This window comes from Hyperoodon ampullatus (genome assembly GCF_949752795.1).
Source record: "Hyperoodon ampullatus genome assembly, chromosome: 17".
NCBI classification, from domain to species: Eukaryota; Metazoa; Chordata; class Mammalia; order Artiodactyla; family Ziphiidae; genus Hyperoodon; species Hyperoodon ampullatus.
In genome coordinates, this window is record NC_136930.1 from 11,504,741 (window position 1) to 11,522,651 (window position 17,911).

Here is a 17,911-nt window from a genome sequence, read left to right on the forward strand (position 1 = left end):
AGATCTCTGCCTTCCTGCCTTGTGGAACACAGTTTGAAAATCACTCACTGTTACAATTAGTTTAATCGTCAACATAACACAGAGAGGAAATTAGCTCTCTATGGGCAACACTGTGTGGAAACAGAATGACCAAAAGCTCCAGTCACAGTGAACAATTAAAGGGCAGCCACCACAGGTGGTCCTGGGGTCCAGAGCAGGAGTGTCCCTGCCCAACCAAGACCCAACCCAGGCCAGACTGGCTTCTGGTCGCTTTTGCTTTGTTGAGCTATGAGGTGAATAGTCATATAGGAAAAAATAGGGGCTTTTTACTTTCAAATTCCTTTCTTTATGAAATAAACTTCTTTTAAAATTGTAACTTATTGAAACACTTTAGTTCTTACTGAAACCTCTTACCATGGAACGTGACATTTAAAGAGAAATATATTAGTCAAATAATGTAATTAATAAAAGGCGTTCTTTCTGAAGTTGACACCAGTGATTTAATTGATCAGCACCATAAGCTAACATCAATCACCAAAGGGACATGGGTAGCATTCCAATCAGAGGACAGAAAGGAGGAGTTTGGAGGAAGTGTGTGGTATAAAATCAAATATATGCAGAATAAACAAATACCTATGCTCTCAAAAAACAAAGCAAAACAAAATTAGCCCTCATAAGCCAAACCACTGCAAGCAGGCAATATTGTTGTTAAAATTGCTTTTACATGAACTGTTTATGTTTTCAATGTTTTCTGACTTCTTGTATTGCTTTTCCTGTATGTAGGGATTTCACAATTTTGGATATAAAAACAAAGCAATGTTTGACTATACTTTTAATACCCTAAAAAACCCCAGAATGTCCAAGAAAGGAATAGATTTTAAAATATGTATTTCCAAAGAATATATAGTGGCATATGGGAAAGTTCTTTATTAATTTTTTTAAAGAAAAGCAGAGATATGAAACTATATTTCAGTATAATGAGCTTGATCCCAATTTTGTAAACATATGAACATCTGTGTTTATTTGAGATGTATTGAAAAAAAAAAAACTGGAGTGAAATATACCTAAAATTTTAACAGTTAACTTTACTCTGGGTATTAAGAGTATATTATTTTCTACTTTATACATTTTTGTTTCAAAATTGTCTACAATAAATGTGTATTCATTTTATAATTAATATATTTTTTAAGTGACCAAGTTTCCATTCTCTCAAAATAATTCTAGGATCTTTTTCTATTTATTCATGCATGATTCATGTCCCTTTTAGCACTACCACCCCCAACCCATTTGAAAATATCCTTCAAGGGACTTCCCTGGTGGCGCAGTGGTTGAGAGTCCACCTGCCGATGCAGGAGACATGGGTTCGTGCCCCGGTCGGGGAAGATCCCACATGCCGCGGAGCGGCTGGGCCCGTGAGCCATGGCCGCTGAGCCTGCGCGTCCGGAGCCTGTGTTCCACAACGGGAGAGGCCACAACAGTGAGAGGCCCGCGTACCGCAAAAAAAAAAAAAAAAAAAAGAAAAGAAAAGAAAAGAAAATATCCTTCAAGCACAAAGACATCGACCTCAAACTTCAACAAAGATCACTGAAGCTTTAAAATTCTATTCTAGACATCTCTAGGTGCCATATATTGACGCATTTATTTCATATATAAACAAGTTATAGGGTAATAAGAAATTTTATTATTTTTATCATATCAGGCAGAACCTGATGTGTCTGCCATTTTGCAATTCACATTCTGTTGTACTAAGTTTAGGCTTTATAGAGGATATTTCAAACACTAACAACTGAGACTTCACCTGTTGGAGAGTTACAGCTTGCGGATATAAATCATGCATACATCCTGTTCCTAATTAACGAGGAAGACTGTCATATGTCATTGGAGACAACATAACAGGCAGCTGCTTCTACCATGCCAGCCCTTGCATCTGTCAAAATATCGCTTAGAAATACCTGTGAGGATAAGACAAGGATAAATATACTCGTGAGGCTGAGGATGATCACCAAACACACAGGTACAAGACAAAAAACTTTGCTACATAAAATCTTTATTCTCAAGTTATTCCAGTGGCATGTAGAGCAAAGAGAGGGTTTGGGATTCACAAGGGAAAATGGAAAGGGAATTCAAGCTCCAGAGCTGTTATATATAGGAGAGAGCTGGGGGCAGTCATCTCACTGATACAGAAGAAACGTACCTGGTCCCGAAGCTGCCGTCAAACAGTCTTTGGTTCAAGTGCCAGTTATCCCACTTATTGCTTTTGTGACCACGGATGAATCACACAACTTCTTTGATCTCGTTTGCTTCATTTGTGAAAGGAGAATTAAAATATCAAATGGATAGGATGACTATGAGAATTACATGAAGAAATATATGCAAATTATTTAGGTCATAATAAGTCTTTGGGTTCCCCAGTAAATGCCCATTCATTTCTGGTCCATCTCTGTGGAAGAAATTAAAGCATTTGGTTGTTGTCCGGAATTGGGTTCCATTGGCTCAGGTAGGGCAGGGTTGCTCCCAAGGTAGCACAAGGCCCTGACAGCAAAAGAGCAAAAGTCAAGCCTGAATCCTCTAACACTATTTTTTCCAACTATGGGTCATGATACATTAGTGGGATATATAACAATTTAGTGTGTTGTGATTAACATTTTTTAAGTGAAATGGAATGGACCACATTAGAGCTCATCAAATGTGGTAAGGGTAAATTTCATGGAACTCTTTTTTTGGTTTCATATATGTGTGCATGTTCACGTATACATACTTCATTTTTATGTGAAAGTATTTCTTACTGTGGATCAAGGTCAAAAATTTTTGAAAACTACTTCTTTAGAGAAAGCCGGGTTTCAAAGTCCCAGCTCAAAGGCTCATGTCACACTGATTCAGAGTTTGAAAGAAGCGAGATAGGAACTAATTAGGAAGAGTGTGAGGGCAGGAACCTCAGTGATTGCTGGAACAAGCTTGAAGTATCCACAATTCCTATACCTATCAATGGGTATGTAGTGAGCCAGGCTTAACATGGGCATAGCAGACCCTAGATACTAGACAGATTTGGTTCCCAGGATGCTGGGGGTTAGCAGCTTCCTTCACATTCCCCAGGAGAACCACTGATCCCCTCTACTGGGGCACCTGGGTTTTGTTCAACTCCTTCTCTGTGGTTCGCCTCACCTAGGACCAGTTTTCTTACTTCCCTCCTGCCGTGCACAACTCTTGGGGCTGAGCCCTGTTCTCATCCTTCCCCACTTCACCTCACTCGGTGCTCTGTGGACTCAAGTGCCCCTCGTTACATTCTACGGCCAGTCCCCACACTCTCCCTCCCCCTCACATCCCAGCATCTGGGCCCAAGTGGAACTGATGGCCCACAGCTCAACTCAGAAACTCAGAACAGATGAAACCCTTCTCCAACATGAAGACCTTCAAATATTTGTCACCTCTTTAAATTTGATTAAATTAACTTGTATGTCTTCACCTAATCACCAGAACAGACCAGAGAGATGGAGCATCACCAGGAACCTCTTCCTAGGGCCCTGGTCCCAGAGTGTTGCCACCACCAGCAGGCAGAAATCCTTCTGTTCGTCGTACCTCCCAGCTTATATTTGCCCACAAGGATCTCATGTACCATTATCAGGGGTCTTGCTGAGGTCCCAACAGCCTAGGTCTACCACTGTCCTGTGGGGCATTATCTTGATGCCATTGCAGGCTACCAGAATGCCGAAAATACTACCAGGAGGTCATGGGATGGTTTGTTAAAAATCCATTTGTAACACATAGTGAGAAGGAAGGGAAAAGAGACCAGGATGAGTTAACACACTTAAGATAGGGTACAGCCAGGGTGGAAGGACCTCACTGCTTGAATCCTGGGTTAGCAGCGTTCATTTGTCTTCTCTCTCTCTCTCTCTCTCTCTCTCTCTCTCTCACACACACACACACACACACACACACACATCTTTCCTACTGATGCCACAGTTACAAAGATCAAAATTGAGATTTGAGCAAAGGGGCCCAAGGATGGAAGTTGCCCTGGGCCCATCACACATTGGCTCCATTGGAGAAACAAAGGGACAAGTACCTCTGGCCACAGCTGTAGCTCACCAGTTAGCTGATGACCAGCCCTGGGTTTATGTGTGTTTCTTGGGCAGAGGATACATGGGGCTAGAATGGCTACGTGAATTAGAACCTCATTAATATTATGTGCTCATTTAGTAACCTGAATACTTTATGCCTTTTTTTATATTTAGTATCTCATATATCCCATATACATTTATATGACTGAATATTTAATACCCAGGACCTCATGAATATCAGATACCTTTTGGTCACTTTATGCCTTCCCATCTATGTTTAGCACATATGTCCTACTTACTAACTGCTTGCCTATATCTAACACACCTTAAAGTGTTTCACCTATATTTTACAAATTTATTCATCTTCTATAATAGAATTGACTTATTTCAAAAGCAAGTGCACATTATACCACTTTGCTCTGATTGCCAGTTTAGTAGGCAATTCATTTAAGGAAAGTTAAATTTCCTTCCATTTAGAAGGAAATTCATTTAAGCCAACCTAACTGACCTATATTGACATGGGGACTCAGCCTGGCCTCCAGAGCAGGCTGGCTGGGTTTAAACCACCACGAGCCAGTGAGTTTAGTCAAGTCACTTATCTCCCTGTTCTTCAGTTTCCTCAGATGTAAAACAGGGATGATAAAAGTATCTACTGCACACAGCTATTGTGAAGATGAAATGAAACCATCTAAGCAAAATAGTTAGAGCAGTGCCTGGCACATAATAAATGCGATGTAAGTGATACTGTTATAATTTTCCATGGACTCCTCAGGCAGGTGCCTGGGAACATCTCTTTTTCATCTAAGCCATCATCATGACTGAATGTCATCTCTAGGTCTGGAATCTACTTCCATCCCCTTTGGGAAAATTAGGATGGTGCTTATCTTATTCCAGATTATGTTGACAAGGCAAAGCAAACGTAAATGTGACATGATTGCAACACAACGAGGCCAGCCCAACGCCTAGAGCACTACAATCTCCAGTTCACTTCCCCAGTTGTCTCACAATCACAACAATTTCCCACATTTTTATCCTTCTTTTAACTCACAATTCCTATTCTCTGTAGAACCAATTTCAGCGATTTATCTGGCTATGGTTTTCTCTCTTCTCTGGCCCTGCTCAGTGTAAAGCTCTACATCTGTTAGCTACCCTCTGAACAAATACAATCTGCCCCTCCGACGATTCTTCACGCTTAGCCAGGAATGCATCATCCTGGTGTCTTAAACCACAGCTCGCACATCCAAATTCCATTTGTCAATACCATCTGCATAGCCAGCCACCTCCCTCCACGACCTTCCCCTATCATGCAAAGGCAGAAATGATGAATAATGATCATAGCGACCATTTGCCAAATATCTGCTATGTGCCAGGGAGTGTGTTTAGGGCTTTCCACTGATCTCTAATCCTGGTACCATAGGCACTATTGTTAGCACCTACCGGCTTTCGTGTGAAGTGCCTCCCAGAAACCCAGAGACAGGAGAAACCAATACATAATAGATCAGAAATATGCTGTCACCTTAAATACCCAGAAAGTGAAGAATCTTGCATTAATTGATCAAAACCAGACGGAATGTGTCAAATTATCTAAAGAAAGACTGTGTCACAAAAACTCTAGAAAGAAGAAGTCAGTCAGTAGTTGGTGGACCTAAGAATCATTCTCAACTCCTGCTCCCTTATCACTTTCCACTATACAGGATGGAAAAGCCAAACACTTGCCTTCCCAGCCTGCTTTGCAACTGGAGGGGTGGGGAGCAGGCCTGTAAGGGGGCCATGCACTGGGGTCATATAACACAGTTCTGGCCAGTACGAAATAAGTGGGAGTCTTCTGGGGATGACATAGCAGTTTTTGCTTTCATAATAAAAGGGACAGGTAAGGTTGACGCCACCCCTGCCTTCACCTCTTACTGCCTTGAATGAGAGATGTAATGCTTGCAGCCAGAAAAGACATGACATTTAGATTCAGACAGATCTGTACTCAAATCTGTTTCCTCATTTACTAGAGGTGTGGCATTGGGTAAATTCCTTAACATGCCTCATCTGTAAAATGGGTTTAATAATACCTGTAGATGTTCCAGTGATAAGGGAATGATGCACCACAATGGTCAGATGTTCAGTCCTCAGCTGGTACATATAGTTTCCAAGTGGCAGCTCCATGGGATTGCCAATTATCAGCAGAAGGCACTCTCCACTGTTGCTACTCTCTGGGTGCTTCATCCTTTGCTGAGTTCCTTGGCCCTGTCCATGTCTCTGAAAAAATCCATTCATTAAACTCTCTCCAGGGGCTTCCCTGGTGGCGCAGTGGTTCAGAGTCCGCCTACCGATGCAGGAGACACGGGTTCGTGCCCCGGTCCAAGAGGATCCCACATGCCACAGAGCGGCTGGGCCCGTGAGCCATGGCCGCTGAGCCTGCACGTCCGGAGCCTGTGCTCCGCAACGGGAGAGGCCACAACAGTGAGAGGCCCGTATGCCGCAAAAAAAAAAAAAACAAACAAACCCTCTCCAAGTGACCATTTCAGTGTACCATCTATTTCCTGCTACAGTCCCAACTGACGCAATCGCTGATCGAGTACGCTTGTTGTGGAGACTTCACTCCAACAAAGAGAAGCCAGCCCAACCAAGTCTCAGAGGCCCCTTTGATCTAAAGGCCCCCGAGCCAAGCCTTCCCTCCCTTCATGTCTGCTGTTGACCCCAAAGTTACCAAGAAAGGATCCTGGCCCTGGCCTCCCTGCTGGAACATCAGTACCTGCCTCAGACACACACACACACACACACACACACACACACACAAACAGACACACACAGCCATCCCACCCCAACCAAAGAAGAAGAAATAGCATCCAGGCAGGGTCAATAGCTGGATTAAATTTTCAGAGGAATAAAGAAAAAGCAGGAAGGACTAAAACACTTTAAACTCCATCTAGTTTCATGCTATATCCCTAAAGTCTACTACAACGCAGTGGGTGAGCTCAAGAAATGAATGTGCCTCTTCCCACATCCCCACCCCAGGCCTGGGAGAAGGAAAAGGAGGGTTGACAGGGCAAAGCCTCTCTTATAACTCTGCTGGAGAGAGAAGGCCAGCAATTATTAGATAATCTCAGTAGTCTGGAACTACTTTCCTGTTACATATCATGCACACGCCCTCCATTAATTTTGATCACGTTATCAAAATCTTCAGTTCCTTTGTTTCCATTTGGCATTACTTCTCTTATTTTATCCTGGATTCCTTCAAGAATCCTGACACACTGAGGTGTTGAGAAGCAACCTTCCTTAAGCTTGGTGGCCACCTTCCATTCATCATTCAATATAAAAATTAACACAGCAGAGTCCCAGTTCCTGCTGAATCATGCCCTCTGTCTCCACACTTTTGGTAGCCTTGGGCTCCCAAGAGAGCTTTTGCTTCTGGCTCCCCTTGCTAAGTGGCTTGTTGGGCTGCCTGGGCATTCTGGGTTTCTGGGTGTAGGCAGCTCAGCACCACCTACACCATTCTATCCCTACTCCTGTTATCTTGGGACAAGCCTTTGCTGCTGCCAGGACAGTCACTTGCTATTGCCAGCAATTCATCAGCAATCAGCAGCAATTAGCAGCAGCCTGAGTTAACACACATTAGAAACCACTCAGCAAACTCAGAAAGGAAAACCTCTGAGAATTTTAGAGAATGGCTGACCTTTTCCCATCCTCCAGCTGCAGTGAGAAGACTTATACCCATCTCTCCAGAACTCTAAAGAGGCTGCCAATGTACACTAGATCTTGTAAACCCAGGAGAGGCTATACCTTCTTTGGGGTCTGCAACATATCTTTCCAGAGCTCCCACCTTGAAATAGGGTTTGGCTAGATGGCAAGTAACTAGCTTCATGCTGTCCTGTGATGAAGGCTCAGAAGTCATTCACCTTGAGCTCCTTCCATCAGCAAAGTGGCACCAAGGGATGAATCTTAACACCTTCATTCTTCCATCTAAGCCACCAATTGGCAGTGCACACCAGCCAATGCCCAGATGTCAAAGTCTTAAAAGACAAGACACAGCCATCAGTATGGAACTGCTGGTCATCTCTTGGAGAAAACCACTCAGCAATCTATCTACATATCATTAAACAAACATTTACTGAGCCTCTCCTATGTTCCAGGCACAGTGCAGGCACTGGTATTCAGAGCTGAGGAGTTCACAGCCTGGAAAGATAGAGAGAGATCTAGGTAGATAGTTACCATACAGTGTGACAAACCATGGTAGCAAAAGGCATCGGGTGCTGGGGAGCCTATAAGAGGACACAAGAAAGCCTTCCTGAGAAGTTGATGCTCGGACAGAGCCTTGTAGCAAGAGGCATCAGGTGCTGGGGAGCCTATAAGAGGACACAAGAAAGCCTTCCTGAGAAGCTGATGCTCGGACAGAGCCTTAAAGAACAAATAGGACTTAGCAGGGCAGAGATGGCAGAGGGCACATCACGCACTGATGCTCTGGTCCTGGGGCATCTGGGGAGCTGCACTGGTAGGTCAGGGGATGGGATGGGCACAATGTGGCAAGAGGCGAGACTGAAGGAGGAGGGTCAGTGGAAGCAACACTTAACAGTTTCTTGCTGAATTCCAAGGTTCTTTCAACCACTACCTCTATTTTCTAAAAATAGAGCCATGAAGGAATGGAATTTTAGAAAGAGAAGAGAACTTGGACATCAACTAATGTCACCAAGTAAGCTAAGGCCCAGGAAGGTCAAAGTAGGATTGGAGGCAGCACATGGAGATGATGGGAGGCCAGCAGATCACATAAGACTTTACAGTCCACCAAGCTCTTTTTTTTTTTTTTTTTTTGCAGTACGCAGGCCTCTCACTGTTGTGGCCTCTCCTGTGGTGGAGCACAGACTCTGGACGCGCAGGCTCAGCGGCCATGGCTCATGGGCCCAGGCGCTCCACGGCATGTGGGATCTTCCTGGACCGGGGCACGAACCCGTGTCCTCTGCATTGGCAGGCGGACTCCCAACCACTGCGCTACCAGGGAAGCCCCACCAAGCTCTTTCATCATCACATATCAAAAACAGAGGGAAATGCAAACAAGTCACAAGACCTAATCTATAAGCATGCCTCAACCACTGCCTGGCCTTGGGTCTTCGGTAAATCCTTTTATGGCTCTGGATGGACTTTCACATCTACAGGAGGAAGAGGCGGGATCACTAGTGCTCTTTCCGGTTCTGACATTCCTCGTTTCTAGAATCTGTAACTATAGAGCCTTTACCGTCAAGTTGGGAAAAGGTAACGTCTCCTATGAAGACCTACAGTTGTAATTTTCTGAAGGTTTTCAGGGTGGCTCTAACTCATATTTCTAATCATAATCCATTTCCCACTTAAATCAACTTGTCATGATTAATCTAGCATCACCCTTATTGAAACTGTCTGCAATTAAACCTCCAAAGGAGGTGCCTCCGTAATCTCTAGAAATCCCTCTAATCCCAAAGAAGTTAGTGTCTCACTCCAAACTGACACTCTTCCATGATATGCAACCAAAGGCCCCAAAGGATAGCTTGCTTTCTTTTTTCGTTTAAATTTGGGCACTGAAAATCTACAGGGACATTTCATAATAAAGAAATGAATGTATCACACCTTCTGCCTTCCTTGTCATTTATTATTACAGACATTTGCAGGACAGCAGGCTCACATTCCTTTGGATCCATCCAGGCCTGCTGGCAATTCTCATTATGAGGCGAGAAGCACAGCCCGAGAGGCCCTTCATTTATCACGAGTGGAACAACGTGGATGTCACCGCAAGGACTGAAGACGCAGGAGGGACCGACTCAGCCCAAGCCAAAGGATTCCTCAGCAGTGGTGACCATGCTTCATGCAAACAACCTGAGAAACAAGAGAAAAGAAAAAACAGAAAATGTAAACTTGTACCTTTTCAACAGTGGAGTTTTCTGTTTGTTTTTTTTTAAATCAGGGTTATGTGCTTCTAGGCACTGTGCTCTAGTGTAGGATCCGAACATGAAAAAACTCAGCCCTGCCCTCAAGGAGCTTACAGTCAAACAGGGGAGATGGAAAAGTGAAAATAGAAGTTGCAAGAGATAGGTACCATGAAACCGGAAGTTGAGTTCAGAGAGGAGAGAAATCCCAGCACCCTGGGTGGGCAGTGACACCTGCAACAAACAGGGCAGGGGCAGGACTTAGGCAGGAAGTGGGTGTGCAGCATCCGCTTCCCAGGTCGCCGGGGGCCACCTCCCTCTCACCCTGCACTCTCCTTCACTTAATTCTTTCCCTCATAGTTCTCATACCCCCTGAATTTCCTTCCTTCTTCCCTTCATTCTCTTGTTGACAGTGTGTCTCCCCCACTAGAAGGCAAGCATCATGAGAGCAGGACTTCGCCTTGTTCTCCTCAGTGCCCAGAACAGTGCCTGGCATGGAATTGGTGCTCAGTCAATGTGTGAAGGCAGGAAGGCAAGGCAGGCATGCAGGAAATGAGGGAAGAAGGGAGGGAGGGGGCAGGGAGGGCAGATACCAGCCACAGAAATGGGTTCATGTCCCTACTCATCTTTGCCTTGCATCCTACTGAGATTTTAAAGACTGCTGTGGATTACTTCCACCGAGAGATCTGCCCTGACGCCCTCAGCTCACCTAATTCTTAACCTGGCCCTCAATTCTTTTACAGTCTGGCTACTCCCCGCCACACATCCCACAGAACTGCGTGATCACTTGCACATGCTGTTCCCTGTGCCAGGACTATCATCCCTTTGTTACACCTTTATGTGCCAGATAAACGCCCACTCATTCTTCACAACTAAAGGTGGCAATTTAGTGATATCTAACAAAATGTTATATACACACCCCTTTTGACCCATCAATCCACTTTTGTAAATGGACCCTTGGGTTTTCTCACACAGGGCAAGTGTCACCTCTTCTGCGAAGTTCTCTCTGAACTCTGAAGCAGGCCCCTGGCTCCCCTGTGACCCAGTAGCACACAGAGCATCCCTTTCATATATCATGTATCCTGCAGTGTGTAACTATCATTTACAAGTTGTTCTCCTGAACCTGAGCTCTGCACGAAACTTAACATTCTTGTGAGTAGACAGACAAAAATGTAAGTAAGAGAGCAAATAAATGCATAAACACATACTTTCAGATAAGGGCTGAAAATAAAAAGGCTAATGCAATCTCCAAGGAAAGAATGAGAATCTCCCTTTTCTAACTTATTGTGCACTTACTGTGTGTGTATTATGATTGTCGTGTTTTAAAATGTAAATTCTCCTCTAAGGGTCTGTACTGTGTATGCATTTTGATATTCTATGGGATGTTGCAGGCATCTGGGCCCTGTCTGCCCAAGTATGCTGTAAGATTGTAACAGCAGAAACCATATCCTGTACATCTTTTGCCTGCCCCATGTCACCTAACATAGCAGGATTTCAATTACCCCCTGGTTGATTAGTCATAAAAGTAACTTAAAGCACAGGTGCTACTGATGAGTCTGAAGCATCATCTTTGAATTAAATGTTCAAACATGGAGACGGATGAACCCCAAAGTGGAATGTTCACTATTAACCTAACAGAGATCTGTGCCTGGCCCCTGACCAGTTCAGATTAAAAAAAAAAAAAAAAAAAAAAAAAAAAAAACCCTCTAAGGCTATAGATCAGTATAATTCTAACAGGTAACCTGAATTTATTGTCTTTAAAGTGAATTTGTGACTTATGAGAATCTTTATTTTGAAGGAGTATAGAAACTTAAAGGAAGTGAATCATGCGCAGCCTCTAATTTCTATACCCTCTATTTTCTGTTTTATAGCAGCCTCATAAGAGAATAATTGCTATCATTAGATGTATGTTTGTAAAAGAAAACAATAACGCTTATTTAGAAATTCCTTCAGAACGCCAGGGAATGTTGCAGGAAATTGATATTACTGAATGAGTAAGATTTGGGGTATCTTTTGCAGTGACAAATCTAAAATACCTATTTAAGAGAAAAATTACTTTCTCAGTCTTAACCTATAATATTCATACAAAAACATGCAGTAATTGTTCTTTTAATTATTTTCCTGTTTGGCTTTTTCTCTTTTGGTTTTCTAATGGGCAAACAATGTAGTCAATGAAGAAAAAGGAAATTCTTTTCAGAACAAATAGGAGGGTAAAGAGAGGCTCTATACTGTTTGTACATTTAAGATGGGACCATTTCCTACATGAGGAAGAGAGTAGATGTGAGCTAGTTTTCAACGGAAAAACATCACAGTGACTGAAATGTTTACTTTTTATTGTTGTTACGCACACCAAACTCCACAGGGTTCTTTTGTTGTTTAAACATGAGGTATCAGAATTGTTACGATGATAATTTTCTCCACATTGAACTACAGATTCAACACAATGACAATTATGATCCCATAAGAATTTTTAGTGAAAATGGACAAGCTTATTCTAAAACATATATGAAAATGCGAAGGACTTAGGAGATCCTAGACCTTCTTGAAGAAAAAGAGGAAGAAGAAGAAGAAGGAGGAGGAGTGGGAGGAGAAGGCGGGGGGAGAGAATCACACACGTAGTTAATAAAAGTGAATAGGCAGGGCTTCCCTGGTGGCGCAGTGGTTGAGAGTCCGCCTGCCGATGCAGGGAACACGGGTTCGTGCCCGGTCCGGGAAGATCCCACATGCCGCGGAGCGGCTGGGCCCGTGAGCCATGGCCGCTGAGCCTGCGCGTCCGGAGCCTGTGCTCCGCAACGGGAGAGGCCACAACAGTGAGAGGCCCACGAACTGCCAAAAAAAAAATAAAATAAAAAAATTTTTTTAATGAATAGGCATTAGGAGTTTGGGATTGATATACACACACTACTGTATAGCACAGGGAACTATACTCAGTATTTTGTAATAACCTCTAAGGGAAAATAATCTGAAAAAGAATATATATATATATCTCTGAATCACTTTGCTGTACACCTGAAACTAACACAACATTGTAAATCAACAATACTTCAATTTAGAAAAAATGAATAGGCAAGTCACAGAATAGGAAAAATCATCACCATATATGTTATTATCATATCACCATATATATATTATTACTACCAGATGGGCAAAATTTTTTAATCTGTTTAAAAAACATTTAAAAATTAATAAATATTTTCAAGAATATGGCTCATTGGAAACTCTTATACGTTGCTGACAGAAGTATAAATTTCCAACGACAGTTGATTCCCATTTGTTGCAGTAGTTATATTGAATTAGCAAATATTGAACCATTGCTCCTAGGAAAAATAAAGGGTTAGTTCCCTGCTAGTCTCTAGTCACAATATTTTTGTCAACCAATCAACACATAACCTGATTTTATGTGTATTTCTATTCAAAGACACCTTATTTAACATATACTGTTGATTCATTAATATTGAACTCATAGCCAACAGTACTATAACTCATACCTAAAGGAAACATCCAACACACATCTCTGTAAGGCACATCCTGCAGACAGTTCCTACTATGTGACCCTGCCCTTTTAGTCATAGTTGATTGGATCATTTGTGGACACCTGACTGAAGCTGGGCCTATCAGAATCTACCCCTCAAGAATTTAAACTGAGAGCCATAGTGCAGAAGCATTGGCAGCTGTAATATTTTTTTTTTAAATTTTTTATTAGTTTCTGCTTTATAACAAAGTGAATCAGTCATACATATATATCTGTTCCCATATCCCTTCCCTCATGCATCTCCCTCCCTCCCACCCTTCCCATCCCACCCCTCCAGCCGGTCACAAAGCACCGAGCTGATCTCCCTGTGCTCTGCGGCTGCTTCCCACTATCTATCTACCTTACGTTTCGTAGTGTATATTAATGGCCAATTCTCAGGTGAAGGTTGAGCTGTAGAGGTTCCCAGAACTGCCCTGCTTAGCAGCCCCCCCCCACCCCGCTTCCTGAATACTAGTTTTTCAGGTTTTCCTAGAATTCCATGAGGTTTCTTCTCACGAATCTATGTTCCACAAGTTGTAAATGACACAGTCATTTATTCATTCAACAAAATTTTCAAGCATCTACTACACACCAGGCACATAGTTGGAAACTTAGAGGGTGGACCCAGATGTCAAAACAACTAACTACTCAAATAAGTATATAGTTACTGGCTGTGAAAAGTGCCACAGCAGAAAAGCATGGGTACTCTTAGGGAATTACTTTTGTCACAAATGAGATAACGTATGTAAAGCACTTAGCACAAGGCTTGGCTCCTAATAGGCTCTCGGTGTACTATATTCTTTGGCCAAATTCTCTCTAAATAATTGTTCTGGAACAATGTCTTCCTGGGTGAGGCCGGCCCACATCCTGCCAAACTGTTCTAATTGGCTGCTTGATTACTCCTTGCCTTTACTTTCTGATGCCAAAGTATTAGTCCCAAAATACCACTTTGATTCTACTGCCTGGTTGTATCCCATGCCAAAGAGTTTGGACTCTTTCCTGTAAGCCAGCTGTGAGGTCTCAGATGGGAGAAATGTAGGTAAGCAGGATTCTTGGTCACCTGTCTCCCTATTCCAAAGGAAAATAAAAATGCTGCTACTACAGAGGGAAAAAAGGAAGGACTGGGTGTCAAGCAGGACTCTCCTGCGCTCGTTATTTCTACTGAGTTAATTAAGTTATCCAGTTGTCCAAATAAGTTTTGACCAAGAGGGAGGTGAGGAGGGAAGGAGAGAGCACCTCTGAGGTAGGCCCTTCATCCTTCGGCACTGGAGAGAGGGCTTTGGTTGCTCAGAACAGACTGCTACGGGGACGGTCAGTTCAATAAAAAAAAGTTCAGCCACCTCCTCTGCCTTCCGCCCCAGAGCCCCAGTGGATATCTGGGTGCCAGAGACATTCTCTTTGAGGGGTCCCACCAGGTGCTACTCTGCCATCTCTTCCCTCCTCCTCCTTCTCTTTCTTTGCTTTATTCTCCCATTCTAAAGCATTTTGTGGCATTTAATATGGCTACACAAGGTAACAGTCAATGTAGGAGGACCTAGCTTGTTTACAATAGGACTTACAGCTTCAGGAAACAGAGTTTATTCCTGGAAAGGATAGTTAAGGCATAAGAGCTTTATTTTATGAATCATACCATCCTGTGTGGAAGCAAAGTGTACCTTATGAAAAAATCATTACTGTTCATAAAACCAAATCCAAATCTGCTCCTAAAGGAGTAGTGAGTTTGATGGAACGCACTCCTCTCTCCAGGGAGATGCTATGATACCCATTAAATGGCAACTTTGAAATGACCTAAGACTTAGAAAAACTGCTTATAAACTAGCACTTAAATGTAAGCTCCTTGACTGTCAGCTTTTCTTCTCCCTTCAATTATTAAATATAAGTTAAAAGAGATCCTTAAAGTTCAGCAGACAGAGCAGAATGACAGCAACATTTTCTACCTCCACAGTGGCTTCTGTCAACCCCGTCACTTCAACAGGAGTTGGGCTCCTCTCACCCCGAGTCCAGGAATTTCTGCTTCCCTCCTTACCACAAAGCAGAATTCTGGCAGGGACAGAGGCCACCGGTCCATGGGATTAGTGGGTTTGGATCCCAAGCTACCCGGCCTGCCTCCCTCCCATCACTGACCCTTAAATTCTAGCATCGCTTTCTCAGGAGGACAAATGGAAAGGAGCTAATTTAGAGTTTCTCAAAGATGTTTTCTGGGGATGATAGTTTCAAAAGCCATTGTGCAAAAGCTCCGGGGGCCTGAGAGAATAAAGTAGAAGCACTTTAGAAAGGATGAATGCTATTCAGAACAGACTTTAGAATAAACCCATATCTTTAAAACTGAGGGCAAGAACCACTCACTTAATAAACACTTACTGAGCCAGGAACTTCACCTGGAGCTAAGTATTCAAAGGCTAAAATCAGGTAGTATTTGCCCTTAAGGAACTCAGAGTCTAATAGAAAGACAGCCACTTTAAATACTTTGAGGAACAATACAAGTTTATGCAATATTGAAAAGTATATTTGCTGTTTTGATGCCCAGCATCCATTCCCCTTTCTGATATCAGCACCCAATTTTGCCTCCCCCACTGGATGCAATCTGGGTGGAATAACTCAGTCATCGTACTCTGCCCAAGACCCAAACTAAGTCAACTGGACACCAACCACTGAGAATTATATAAAGGTGCTATGGAAACACAGGGAAGGATTCATAACTCTGCCAGGAAAGATCAGGGAGGACCTCTTGAAGTAAGTGATGGTAGGTTTGAGTCATGATAGCCAATTAAGAGTTAGAGGAACAGGGTCAAAAATAAAGACATTCTAGGAGCATTATACGTAAAAGAAAAGAGACATAGCAAACAAAAAACACACAAAAAAGAACAGCACATTTGGAGACCAGACAGGAGCCAGGTATGACTGGAGTAGAGGTTGAACAGGCATGTAAATTTTATTCTGATAAAAAGTTTGAAAACAATATTGGTGTTCAGGCCTCACCCCACACCTACTGAGTCAGAATCTTTGGGACTAGGACCAGGCATTGGCCTTATATAAAAGTTCCCCAGATAATTCTCATTGTAGTTGGAAAACCAGCACTCCAGGAAATAGAAGGCAAACACCTTACCTGCATAACAAACCCTTCACGGTCAGGTCCCAGACTTCACTTTCTATTTATTTTTCCATCTCTTGTCCCTCTGAGTTTTTTGTGCCAAAAATACTAAACTTCTTGCAGATCTTCAAACATACCGTGCCTCCTTGACCATTTTACATGGGCTCATCCTTCCAGCAGGGTTACCTTCTTCCTGGCTGCACATCTGAAAAGTTGTCATTCTTCATGGCCCAGCTGGAGGTCTAACTTCCCCAGAGAGCATCCTCTGACTCCACGGCAGGTAGAGGACTTTCTTGCCCCACATTCCCCAGCACCTTCTCCCTCTGGTTCAGTGGAGTGACCATCTTACTGTTTTACAACAGTTTTCTTTTTTTTTCTAACATCTTTATTGGAGTATAATTGCTTTACAAAGGTGTGTTAGTTTCTGATTTATAACAAGGTGAATCAGCTATACATATACATATATCCCCATATCTCCTCCCTCTTGCATCTCCCTCCCACCCTCCCTATCCCACCCCTCTAGGTGGACACAAAGCACTGAGCTGATCTCCCTGTGCTATGCGGCTGCTTCCCACTTACATTTGGTAGTATATATAAGTCCATGCCACTCTCACACTTCGTCCCAGCTTACCCTTCCCCTTCCCCATGTCCTCAAGCCCATTCTCTAAGTCTGTGTCTTTATTCCTGCCCTGCCCCTAGGTTCTTCAGAACCATTTTTTTTGTTTTGGTTTTTTTAATATTCCATATGTGTGTGTTAGCATACGGTATTTGTTTTTCTCTTTCTGACTTACTTCACCCTGTATGACAGACTCTAGGTCCATCCACCTCACTACAAATAACTCAATTTCGTGTCTTCTTATGGTTGAATAATATTCCATTGTATATATATGGCACATCTTCCTTATCCATTCATCTTTCAATGGACACTTAGGTTGCTTCCATGTCCGGGCTATTGTAAATAGAGCTGCAATGAACATTGTGGTACATGACTCTTTTTGAATTATGGTTTTCTCAGGGTATATGCCCAGTAATGGGATTGCTGGGTCATATGGTAGTTCTATTTTTAGTTTTTTAAGGAACCTCCACACTGTTCTCCATAGTGGCTGTATCAATTTACATTGCCACCAACAGCACAAGAGGGTTTCCTTTTCTCCACACCCTCTCCAGCATTTATTGTTTCTAGATTTTTTGATGATGGCCATTCTGACAGGTGTGAGAATATATCTCATTGTAGTTTTGATTTGGATTTCTCTAATGATTACTGACGTTGAGCATCCTTTCATGAGATTGTTGGCAATCTGTATATCTTCTTTGGAGAAATGTCTATTTAGGTCCTCTGCCCATTTTTGGATTGGGTTGGTTTTAGATATTGAGCTGCATGAGCTGCCTGCAT